This window comes from Triticum aestivum, chromosome 1B (assembly GCF_018294505.1).
Source record: "Triticum aestivum cultivar Chinese Spring chromosome 1B, IWGSC CS RefSeq v2.1, whole genome shotgun sequence".
Classification (NCBI taxonomy): domain Eukaryota; kingdom Viridiplantae; phylum Streptophyta; class Magnoliopsida; order Poales; family Poaceae; genus Triticum; species Triticum aestivum.
The window spans coordinates 16,993,612-17,005,676 of NC_057795.1; the positions used below are offsets into that span (position 1 = coordinate 16,993,612).

At 44.7% G+C, this 12,065-nt stretch overlaps 2 pseudogenes; both read right to left on the reverse strand.

Moving 5' to 3' along the window:
- Positions 1-1,489: 1,489 nt before the first annotated feature.
- On the reverse strand, positions 1,490-9,968 carry LOC123103967 (elongation factor 2-like; annotated as a pseudogene).
- Positions 6,384-9,046, reverse strand: LOC123102080 (elongation factor 2-like; annotated as a pseudogene).
- Positions 9,969-12,065: the final 2,097 nt, after the last annotated feature.

Here is a 12,065-nt window from a genome sequence, read left to right on the forward strand (position 1 = left end):
GGGTGGATGGCACCGCGATCGAAGATAGAGTAGACACAAGCAGACAGACTCCATCCACTGAGATCAGTTCTAGTACGTACTGGCGAAAATCGGAATCAAACATTCAGCAAAAACTAGGGCAGTCCATCAGGAGATGTAGAGCAGCATGCAAAATCCTCTACAGCTAGCACTTGCAGAGCAACGGCGTCTGTAAGCGGGTTTGCCACATGGCATGTTACACTAGTATTCAGCAAAGAGTAGGGCAGTCGATAAGGAAGGAGATGTAGAGCAGCAAAATCCTCTACAACTATCAGGTACATTTCTGAGCAACGACGCGACATCAGGTACATTGACACCAATTAAGTTCCTTGTTAACACTTGGGGCAGCGACGACGCTAAACAGTTCAGCTCGGTGTGAAAGTTTCTTCTTAACACTCGCTCGCTACCATTAGACCTATCCACCTCGCTAGGGGGAGCAGAAGCCCCTCCGTTCCCTTCAGGGGGTGATAGATGCCGTCGACGATCGATCAAGTGAAGCGAACCCCAGCACTGCATACTAGCAACGAGAAGAGCGCACTGCAAAGGGGGAAACCACAGAATCCGAATCAGACACGACATCATATCACATACTATGGATGAGCTGCAATGCACCACAAAATATAACTGCGTGCACTGAAGAAAGTGTGCACAAACACAGACATATATACACATAGCACAGTGAATAACTGAATAGCCCTGCACTTTCTGGCAGTGATGTTATCATATGCTCCTGCCAGCACAGCAGGCTGGACACTGTTTTTCACAGTGACCTCTAGTACTAGATGAACAACAGAAAGCTGCCGGCCTCACTAACCAACCGAGCTGCCTTGCTCTACCAGCAAAGTCGGCTTCGAGCAGTAGCACTAAACAGTTTGCTAGTGCACGTCTGTGACTGCAACTATCAGTCATGCTTTATCTCAAGGGATTGCATGCTTGGGCGGGGAAAACGCAAGGCATGCGAGCATTGTGGCATCAACATCGTTTCATCACTCAAATGTCCAAATGAACATGACAATTTGAAAACATGTGCGATCTAATCATGCTAAATGGAACATCTGCGGTAGAACAAGACCAATTTGCTTTTCTGACATTATCTGAAGCTAAATCAGGACAAAACTATGCATTTCTCTATTTGGTTCGGTGCAACAAAAACAATCAAAGTTCCTAACAGAGTATGAAGTCCAAACAAGAGAAAAAAAAACCCCTAGATCTGGCTATTGATTCCCCTGCTTTGCATAAAGAACCTGCAAAATCCCTTGAAGTCGCCACCAAATCAGGAGATATGTCTCCCAAACAAATTCTGCGACAAATCTAACTAGGATTATGTGTTTACTTGCAGCACAAAATCTAAGCTAGGCAGGCATATCTACAAGAAAATTGTGCCTGCTTGACCTGAAGATACAAATTTCAGCATGTTGCTAAACCTCAGCATACTTACGGCATCAAAGAGCCACAAGTATTGTATCAAAAGTATTAATACCATATCCAGGAGCAATATTAAGTAATTGAACATCAATTAGTAGATAATATACCTCGGAAGATGTCAGATAACAACAACATACACTGAAGCAAGGAAAGCTGGAGCTACTTCTGGAAAGAGGGCCTGCCCATCTTCTTCCTCTTGCGGATATCCAAGACCATTTGCCCAGCTGGCGCATTTGCCTGGAAAGGATCAGAGCACATGTCGCTCCAATATCCAAAAATACACTGCGGGGTGACCAGCTTAGATGTTGCAGCACTGATTGCCTTGGAGAGGCCAAAGGAATCATAAACTGGAACGTAAGCCTTCAGGATGTGTAGCATCGTGCCTTCTCTCACAAACTCCTCATACACAGAACCATTCCTCTGGTGGAGAATTCCGTAGATAGTGCTGAGGGCACTCTTAGGGCACTGGATCGCCACAATGTAGGTGGGTTCGAGAAGCCTTGGCTTGGCGGCGAGCTGAGACTCGATAAGTGCTGTCCTAACCATCTCATTGAGCTGAGCAGTTGTACCTCTCACAGCTTCATCAGCACGTATATTAACATTATGAACCTCAAAGCATATGCCATGCAACTTTTCTTTTGCCAATGCGCCTTCTTTTGCCACCATTTCAAAGCCAGCCACGATAACTTTCTTCGCTAACTCCAGATTCTGTATTATATTGCACCTATTAACAATCACATTCGGGCCAACAGCATCAGGACCAAAGCACCAAATCTTATCACCGAGATCCTTATCCCAACCATGCTTAGCAAGGATCTCAGATCGTACCGCATGGTCAGTACGTGGACCCAAGCGACCATCTTCAATAGCCTCGATTAGGTTTTCATCCAAGGGGCGGGCTACCACAGACAAGCTGCATTGGATTTGCTTGTTTCTGGACTTCCTCTCCACAGGATCACAAGACTTGCGGACAGTCTCACGGAAGGAAGCAACAGGCGGACTGGAAACAACAACTTCAACACCATCCATAAAGTCTTCCTGTAGATCCTTCAAGCAAATTTCCAAATGAAGCTCTCCCACTCCAGCAACCGTAAAGGTACCAGGCTCTACCTGGCTCCAAAGAACCACAGGATCAGACATCGCCAGACGCTTCAAACCTTGTACAAGTTTGGGAGACTCAGACGGAACCTTGCAGTTAACTGTAACAAACATCAGAGGGCATACAGAGAGCTTCATCGCTCTGATTGGGCGTGCAACAACCTCCTTCTCGCTTGTCGGGGTAGCACTCTTTGTTATGCATGCATCCAGACCAATCAATCCAACAGTATTACCGCAAGGAACATCCGGAACGTCACATTGCTTCTTTCCCATCCATATAATGGTACGCTGGACAGACTCCACGTATAAATCAGTTGCATGCCGGGGACATAGGAAGGCCCCATGACCCGGACCTTCATGCCAGCTGCAATCCTTCCAGAGAAGACACGACCAAACGCGAATAAGCTGCCCACATCAGATGCTGGGACCATCTTGGAAACGTACAGAATAAGAGGACCTTCAGGATCACAATTTTTAATAGCTTCTGCGTATTTATCATCAAGGGGGCCCTCATACAGGTTCTCCACACGATATTTCTGTGCTTGTAACGGAGAGGGGAGGTGGCAGATCATCATCTCAAGCAGAGCAGTACTGGCTGGGAGCCAAGTTTGCATGACACACTTCACAAGAGCCATGCCTGTTAGGTTCTTCTCATCATCCCTCAAGTTCACCCCAACCTTCTGCAACATTCTCCACAATTCATCTTTCTGATTCTCCATGCAGGCTTGGATCATTCTCTCGATTTGATCATAGATGAACAAGACAAATCCTCTTTTACAAGTTTTGGAACGGGTCTTCTCCTTGGTCCATCTCTTTGTGGTGTGGTCATAAAAGTTGTCGCCCCAAAGCTTCTTAACCATATAAGATTCTTCCACACCCACCTTCGGAGCATACACCTTAGCAAAGCTAGTCAGCGTAAAAGCCCAGCCGTGTAATCCAGCAGAGAATGCCACATTTCCCTTCTCAGGGTAGAACTGGACATCTCCAAGGTGGGCGTCTCCATGTGTTGCCACAATGGTATTGGTTCTGAATGGCATTGTTCAGAATCTGGTATGTTTGCTCACCTGTAAATTTATGCTTCACAACTTCACCTTGAAGCCCAGGAAATAATTCGTCCATCTTATTCAGACAAAGTACAGGCCTAACCATCTCACCAAGAGCTTGGCACAACACACTTTCAGTTTGCACACAGACACCCTCGATAGAATCAATTACCACCAGAGCACCATCAGAAATACGAAGAGCAGCTGTGACTTCAGAAGAAAAATCAACGTGCCCAGGTGAATCAATAAGGTTAATCAAGTACTCCCTCCGTCCGGAAATACTTGTCGGACAAATGGATGTATCTAAATGTATTTTAGTTGTAGATACATCTATTTTTATCAATTTCTTCGACAAGTATTTTGGGACGGAGGGAGTATTTGTTCCCATCTCTCTCACCCTTGTGAGCCTTGAGTGACTCGTCATTCATTTCATACAAAAGAGAGATTCCGGTGGCTTTGATGGAAATACGACGCTCTGCTTCATCTACACGGGTATCAGTCATGGGAACATCACCAGCCTCCTGTCTAACAATCCCAGCAGCTATGACAAGAGAATCTATAAGCGTGGACTTGCCTGCAATGAGTAAATAAAATTGTAGCAGGTCATATATTGCACAATTAGAGACCACATTCGAAAAGACAGCACACACATCTTAGAAACTTTCAGGGAGTAACAAAAAAAAGGAGTTAACAAACTGGTTGATGAACATACATAAACAGGAACTAAACCGCATAATGCCACATACTTATATACAGTAATGCAAAGTAAAAAGGTGACGTATTGATTATTGAAATAATCTCACCCATTTACTTGAGAACAACAACCAATTACATTTTGAATTCTAAAATAATCGGACCCGCTAACTGAAAGGAACAAACAAGTTAGCAACTCCTGAATTGCATTTTACTTTTCTTTGAAAATCATGTTAAAGACAATAATAAGCTAATAAGAATTCCACGTTGCCAAATTCAGACCAACTGGTATTTTAAGAGATAAAATTATAATCTAGCAAAAAAAAAAGAGAGGTGTAAACATGCTATGCTGCGCAATAAAATATCATACCAACCCAAAGGTGTAAACAAGAACTATTCGAATATTTGTGGGATGCAGTCAAACATTTTAGTATACGTTTTCTCCCGTTTACCACGTGTCATAGCGTAATGAGCAATCAAAACTTGATGAAAAGAAAAAGTTTTGTCCAACTTGGTGAAGGTGGAGAGAGAAAACTAGAATGAGAAAAAAACGGGGGTGTGCAGAAAAAGCAAGAGATGTAGGAGCTAAGCACGCATCTCACAGCATGTTGGACGGCGGGTGGATGGCACCGCGATCGAAGATAGAGTAGACACAAGCAGACAGACTCCATCCACTGAGATCAGTTCTAGTACGTACTGGCAAAAATCGGAATCAAACATTCAGCAAAAACTAGGGCAGTCCATCAGGAGATGTAGAGCAGCATGCAAAATCCTCTACAGCTAGCACTTGCAGAGCAACGGCGTCTGTAAGCGGGTTTGCCACATGGCATGTTACACTAGTATTCAGCAAAGAGTAGGGCAGTCGATAAGGAAGGAGATGTAGAGCAGCAAAATCCTCTACAACTATCAGGTACATTTCTGAGCAACGACGCGACATCAGGTACATTGACACCAATTAAGTTCCTTGTTAACACTTGGGGCAGCGACGACGCTAAACAGTTCAGCTCGGTGTGAAAGTTTCTTCTTAACACTCGCTCGCTACCATTAGACCTATCCACCTCGCTAGGGGGAGCAGAAGCCCCTCCGTTCCCTTCAGGGGGTGATAGATGCCGTCGACGATCGATCAAGTGAAGCGAACCCCAGCACTGCATACTAGCAACGAGAAGAGCGCACTGCAAAGGGGGAAACCACAGAATCCGAATCAGACACGACATCATATCACATACTATGGATGAGCTGCAATGCACCACAAAATATAACTGCGTGCACTGAAGAAAGTGTGCACAAACACAGACATATATACACATAGCACAGTGAATAACTGAATAGCCCTGCACTTTCTGGCAGTGATGTTATCATATGCTCCTGCCAGCACAGCAGGCTGGACACTGTTTTTCACAGTGACCTCTAGTACTAGATGAACAACAGAAAGCTGCCGGCCTCACTAACCAACCGAGCTGCCTTGCTCTACCAGCAAAGTCGGCTTCGAGCAGTAGCACTAAACAGTTTGCTAGTGCACGTCTGTGACTGCAACTATCAGTCATGCTTTATCTCAAGGGATTGCATGCTTGGGCGGGGAAAACGCAAGGCATGCGAGCATTGTGGCATCAACATCGTTTCATCACTCAAATGTCCAAATGAACATGACAATTTGAAAACATGTGCGATCTAATCATGCTAAATGGAACATCTGCGGTAGAACAAGACCAATTTGCTTTTCTGACATTATCTGAAGCTAAATCAGGACAAAACTATGCATTTCTCTATTTGGTTCGGTGCAACAAAAACAATCAAAGTTCCTAACAGAGTATGAAGTCCAAACAAGAGAAAAAAAAACCCCTAGATCTGGCTATTGATTCCCCTGCTTTGCATAAAGAACCTGCAAAATCCCTTGAAGTCGCCACCAAATCAGGAGATATGTCTCCCAAACAAATTCTGCGACAAATCTAACTAGGATTATGTGTTTACTTGCAGCACAAAATCTAAGCTAGGCAGGCATATCTACAAGAAAATTGTGCCTGCTTGACCTGAAGATACAAATTTCAGCATGTTGCTAAACCTCAGCATACTTACGGCATCAAAGAGCCACAAGTATTGTATCAAAAGTATTAATACCATATCCAGGAGCAATATTAAGTAATTGAACATCAATTAGTAGATAATATACCTCGGAAGATGTCAGATAACAACAACATACACTGAAGCAAGGAAAGCTGGAGCTACTTCTGGAAAGAGGGCCTGCCCATCTTCTTCCTCTTGCGGATATCCAAGACCATTTGCCCAGCTGGCGCATTTGCCTGGAAAGGATCAGAGCACATGTCGCTCCAATATCCAAAAATACACTGCGGGGTGACCAGCTTAGATGTTGCAGCACTGATTGCCTTGGAGAGGCCAAAGGAATCATAAACTGGAACGTAAGCCTTCAGGATGTGTAGCATCGTGCCTTCTCTCACAAACTCCTCATACACAGAACCATTCCTCTGGTGGAGAATTCCGTAGATAGTGCTGAGGGCACTCTTAGGGCACTGGATCGCCACAATGTAGGTGGGTTCGAGAAGCCTTGGCTTGGCGGCGAGCTGAGACTCGATAAGTGCTGTCCTAACCATCTCATTGAGCTGAGCAGTTGTACCTCTCACAGCTTCATCAGCACGTATATTAACATTATGAACCTCAAAGCATATGCCATGCAACTTTTCTTTTGCCAATGCGCCTTCTTTTGCCACCATTTCAAAGCCAGCCACGATAACTTTCTTCGCTAACTCCAGATTCTGTATTATATTGCACCTATTAACAATCACATTCGGGCCAACAGCATCAGGACCAAAGCACCAAATCTTATCACCGAGATCCTTATCCCAACCATGCTTAGCAAGGATCTCAGATCGTACCGCATGGTCAGTACGTGGACCCAAGCGACCATCTTCAATAGCCTCGATTAGGTTTTCATCCAAGGGGCGGGCTACCACAGACAAGCTGCATTGGATTTGCTTGTTTCTGGACTTCCTCTCCACAGGATCACAAGACTTGCGGACAGTCTCACGGAAGGAAGCAACAGGCGGACTGGAAACAACAACTTCAACACCATCCATAAAGTCTTCCTGTAGATCCTTCAAGCAAATTTCCAAATGAAGCTCTCCCACTCCAGCAACCGTAAAGGTACCAGGCTCTACCTGGCTCCAAAGAACCACAGGATCAGACATCGCCAGACGCTTCAAACCTTGTACAAGTTTGGGAGACTCAGACGGAACCTTGCAGTTAACTGTAACAAACATCAGAGGGCATACAGAGAGCTTCATCGCTCTGATTGGGCGTGCAACAACCTCCTTCTCGCTTGTCGGGGTAGCACTCTTTGTTATGCATGCATCCAGACCAATCAATCCAACAGTATTACCGCAAGGAACATCCGGAACGTCACATTGCTTCTTTCCCATCCATATAATGGTACGCTGGACAGACTCCACGTATAAATCAGTTGCATGCCGGGGACATAGGAAGGCCCCATGACCCGGACCTTCATGCCAGCTGCAATCCTTCCAGAGAAGACACGACCAAACGCGAATAAGCTGCCCACATCAGATGCTGGGACCATCTTGGAAACGTACAGAATAAGAGGACCTTCAGGATCACAATTTTTAATAGCTTCTGCGTATTTATCATCAAGGGGGCCCTCATACAGGTTCTCCACACGATATTTCTGTGCTTGTAACGGAGAGGGGAGGTGGCAGATCATCATCTCAAGCAGAGCAGTACTGGCTGGGAGCCAAGTTTGCATGACACACTTCACAAGAGCCATGCCTGTTAGGTTCTTCTCATCATCCCTCAAGTTCACCCCAACCTTCTGCAACATTCTCCACAATTCATCTTTCTGATTCTCCATGCAGGCTTGGATCATTCTCTCGATTTGATCATAGATGAACAAGACAAATCCTCTTTTACAAGTTTTGGAACGGGTCTTCTCCTTGGTCCATCTCTTTGTGGTGTGGTCATAAAAGTTGTCGCCCCAAAGCTTCTTAACCATATAAGATTCTTCCACACCCACCTTCGGAGCATACACCTTAGCAAAGCTAGTCAGCGTAAAAGCCCAGCCGTGTAATCCAGCAGAGAATGCCACATTTCCCTTCTCAGGGTAGAACTGGACATCTCCAAGGCAGGCGTCTCCATGTGTTGCCACAATGGTATTGGCATTCTGAATGGCATTGTTCAGAATCTGGTATGTTTGCTCACCTGTAAATTTATGCTTCACAACTTCACCTTGAAGCCCAGGAAATAATTCGTCCATCTTATTCAGACAAAGTACAGGCCTAACCATCTCACCAAGAGCTTGGCACAGCACACTTTCAGTTTGCACACAGACACCCTCGATAGAATCAATTACCACCAGAGCACCATCAGAAATACGAAGAGCAGCTGTGACTTCAGAAGAAAAATCAACGTGCCCAGGTGAATCAATAAGGTTAATCAAGTACTCCCTCCGTCCGGAAATACTTGTCGGACAAATGGATGTATCTAAATGTATTTTAGTTGTAGATACATCTATTTTTATCCATTTCTTCGACAAGTATTTTGGGACGGAGGGAGTATTTGTTCCCATCTCTCTCACCCTTGTGAGCCTTGAGTGACTCGTCATTCATTTCATACAAAAGAGAGATTCCGGTGGCTTTGATGTAAATACGACGCTCTGCTTCATCTACACGGGTATCAGTCATGGGAACATCACCAGCCTCCTGTCTAACAATCCCAGCAGCTATGACAAGAGAATCTATACGCATGGATTTGCCTGCAATGAGTAAATAAAATTGTAGCAGGTCATATATTGCACAATTAGAGACCACATTCGAAAAGACAGCACACACATCTTAGAAACTTTCAGGGAGTAACAAAAAAAAGGAGTTAACAAACTGGTTGATGAACATACATAAACAGGAACTAAACTGCATAATGCCACATACTTATATACAGTAATGCAAAGTAAAAAGGTGACGTATTGATTATTGAAATAATCTCACCCATTTACTTGAGAACAACAACCAATTACATTTTGAATTCTAAAATAATCGGACCCGCTAACTGAAAGGAACAAACAAGTTAGCAACTCCTGAATTGCATTTTACTTTTCTTTGAAAATCATGTTAAAGACAATAATAAGCTAATAAGAATTCCACGTTGCCAAATTCAGACCAACTGGTATTTTAAGAGATAAAATTATAATCTAGCAAAAAAAAAGAGAGGTGTAAACATGCTATGCTGCGCAATAAAATATCACACCAACCCAAAGCAAGCAACAATTGTTAAAAAAAACATAAAGTATGGACAAGCTATAGAAGACCGGAGCACATAATCGAAACATCGGTATGCAGACATACCATGGTTCACATGAGCAACCACAGACATGTTACGAATGTTATTTTTCTTGTCCATAACTTGGCGGAGGTCTGCTGCTGCGAACTGCACCATCTTGACTGCTTCTGAATGTCACGCTTGAATCTAAATTCATGTTTTGGAAGGAGGGAATTAGTTAGAAACGGATGAGATGAGAATCCAGTAGATGGATGCTTTACATGTTAAATGCTGTGCTGGAGGTGTCAGTTTCAAGAATGAAACTGGGCGCTGTGAGGCCCTTTGACAAAACAAAAATTCTCTCTCCAAATACAACACAAGTGTGGTAAAAACAGTGAATCACAAACTTGAAACAAGGAAAGAAAATGTATTCGACGCTGAACATTGTTATTTAAAGTGCCAGAGAGCATCAATCAGAGTATGATATGTAGATAACAAAAAACATGGAGAAAAGAAAGAGCTAAAGTTGTTGCAGAAGCAGTGGCGGAGCTAGCGAGGAAAAGCTGAGGGGGCAAATGATGAAATATAATTTTCTGGAGGGGCCAAAAACTGTATTTTTCTGAATTTGTGCTACCCAAAATGGAGTTGCTTCAGAAAAAGTTCATGGGCTGGGGGGGCCATGGCCCCTGCAGCTATAGGCATAGCTCCGCCAGTGTGCAGAAGCATGTAAACCGTCAGGAAATTCACGCTGCGAACTAACAAAGCTCATCTGTCAATACAATCAAGCACAGAGAATCATCCAATGCCAAAATAATACATACGCGCTGAACAATATAATGTCGCAAAGTTTAGAAACCCATAAGAGGATACTCTGTACGTGGTCCTACCTAACCAACAGATGATAAGCCTTTTGAACAAAACATGGTTGTAAAGGACGCATAGATGGCAATGCAGGGACAAATGGACAATGGTATCTGAAACCACAATGCCACGCACAGAAGTAGGGTAGCGTAGTGAACCGGGGGAAAACCGACAATGAATAGATGTTATGTTGTCGTGCCAGCTGCAGTTCCAAGGCGCTTGATATATATCTTAGAATCAACACTGCCACGAAACTCCATTGGAATCATTTTGTGACTCTGTTGTTGTTGTTGTTTTTTCCTTTTTTTATAAGAACCTGCAGGGATCATTTTATTTATAAGAAGGTACAGCGCTAATTAGTGGCCATTCTATTTCATTTTGCGGGGTGAAATCAGCTGGACAGAGTAACAACTACCAAATCCAAAATCTGCCGTCTCAAAAAAAAAAAACAAAACAAAATCACTGCTATTTCGCGGATGGTTGGCCGGCCTGCGACGGAGCATACCTACCGACTTATCAGCGGCGCGCGCGGTCGCTGGAGACGCAGTTGGATTTTACCTTTTTTTTTTCTTTTTTTCTTGAGGTGATGAAGTTGGATTTTACCTGCATGCCGCGTCGTCGAAGGCAACTGCAAAAGCGCGACGACCGGCATTAGGATTTAGGAGCGCGCACCACCGGAGAGGCGGGCGGAGAGGAAGAGGGTGGCAGATGAATCAAAGAGGGATCCGAGACGCGGAGAGCAAACGAAACCTTCCTTTTGGTACGTCGCAGGAGGGGCGCCGCGATTGCCCGGCCGCCGGCGGCGCCGCGTCGCGTGCTCCTTTCCTTCCTTCTTTCCTTCCCCTGGAAGCCTGAGTGAGGGTGGAGATTGTTTGCGACTGGTCCTCTACCCACTGACATCGGTGGCCCACGGGGGTACGCACGGGGAGGAGACGCTAGTGCGGCACCGCTGTACACAGGAGGAGGGAGGCACGCTCCACTGGACGCTCGACACGTGTGCGTGCGCCAAGGACGACCCATAGGCTGCATTTTGCCTTTAGCAAATCTCCGCCCTTGGATTTTGAAACAAGGGGCTAGATGCGGCGCCACAGTGCCATTACGCGGGTAACGACTTTTTTATTTCCCTCTTCTTATTTTTTTGAGACATTTTTTTTCCTTTACAGCAAGGTCAAGTGTTTGCCGAGTTCATTTATTGGGATAATATATAATTTCTTTTCAGCTTTTTATTTGTTATTGGCACATTCGACAAAGACTTGGGCAAAAGCACTTCGACTCCTCAGTGCCGCATCAAAGGGAAACTCGGCAAAATCATCCAATAGGCGATGCATTTTTTTTGAGAGCAAGCATTAAGCTTTATTACGCAACGTTCTGGGCTAGATCGCCCATTACAGCTTCAGCTACAAGAGCTGGCACATCATCATCACATACAAGCACTCCTCCATTAGGGAGAGATAAATCCTAGTCTGGCTAGGTGATGAGCCGGCATATTTGCCTCTCTTCTACAGTGGATCAATTTGTTGCATGAGGCAAACCAGAGATCCATTTGGATCTTGAGGTCCTCAATCATATGTGCTTGCTTAGAGAAATCCAGGCCCCGCGTGTTGAGGGCTTGTTCCACCAGGAGAGCATCGGTTTCGACAAAGACTTGGG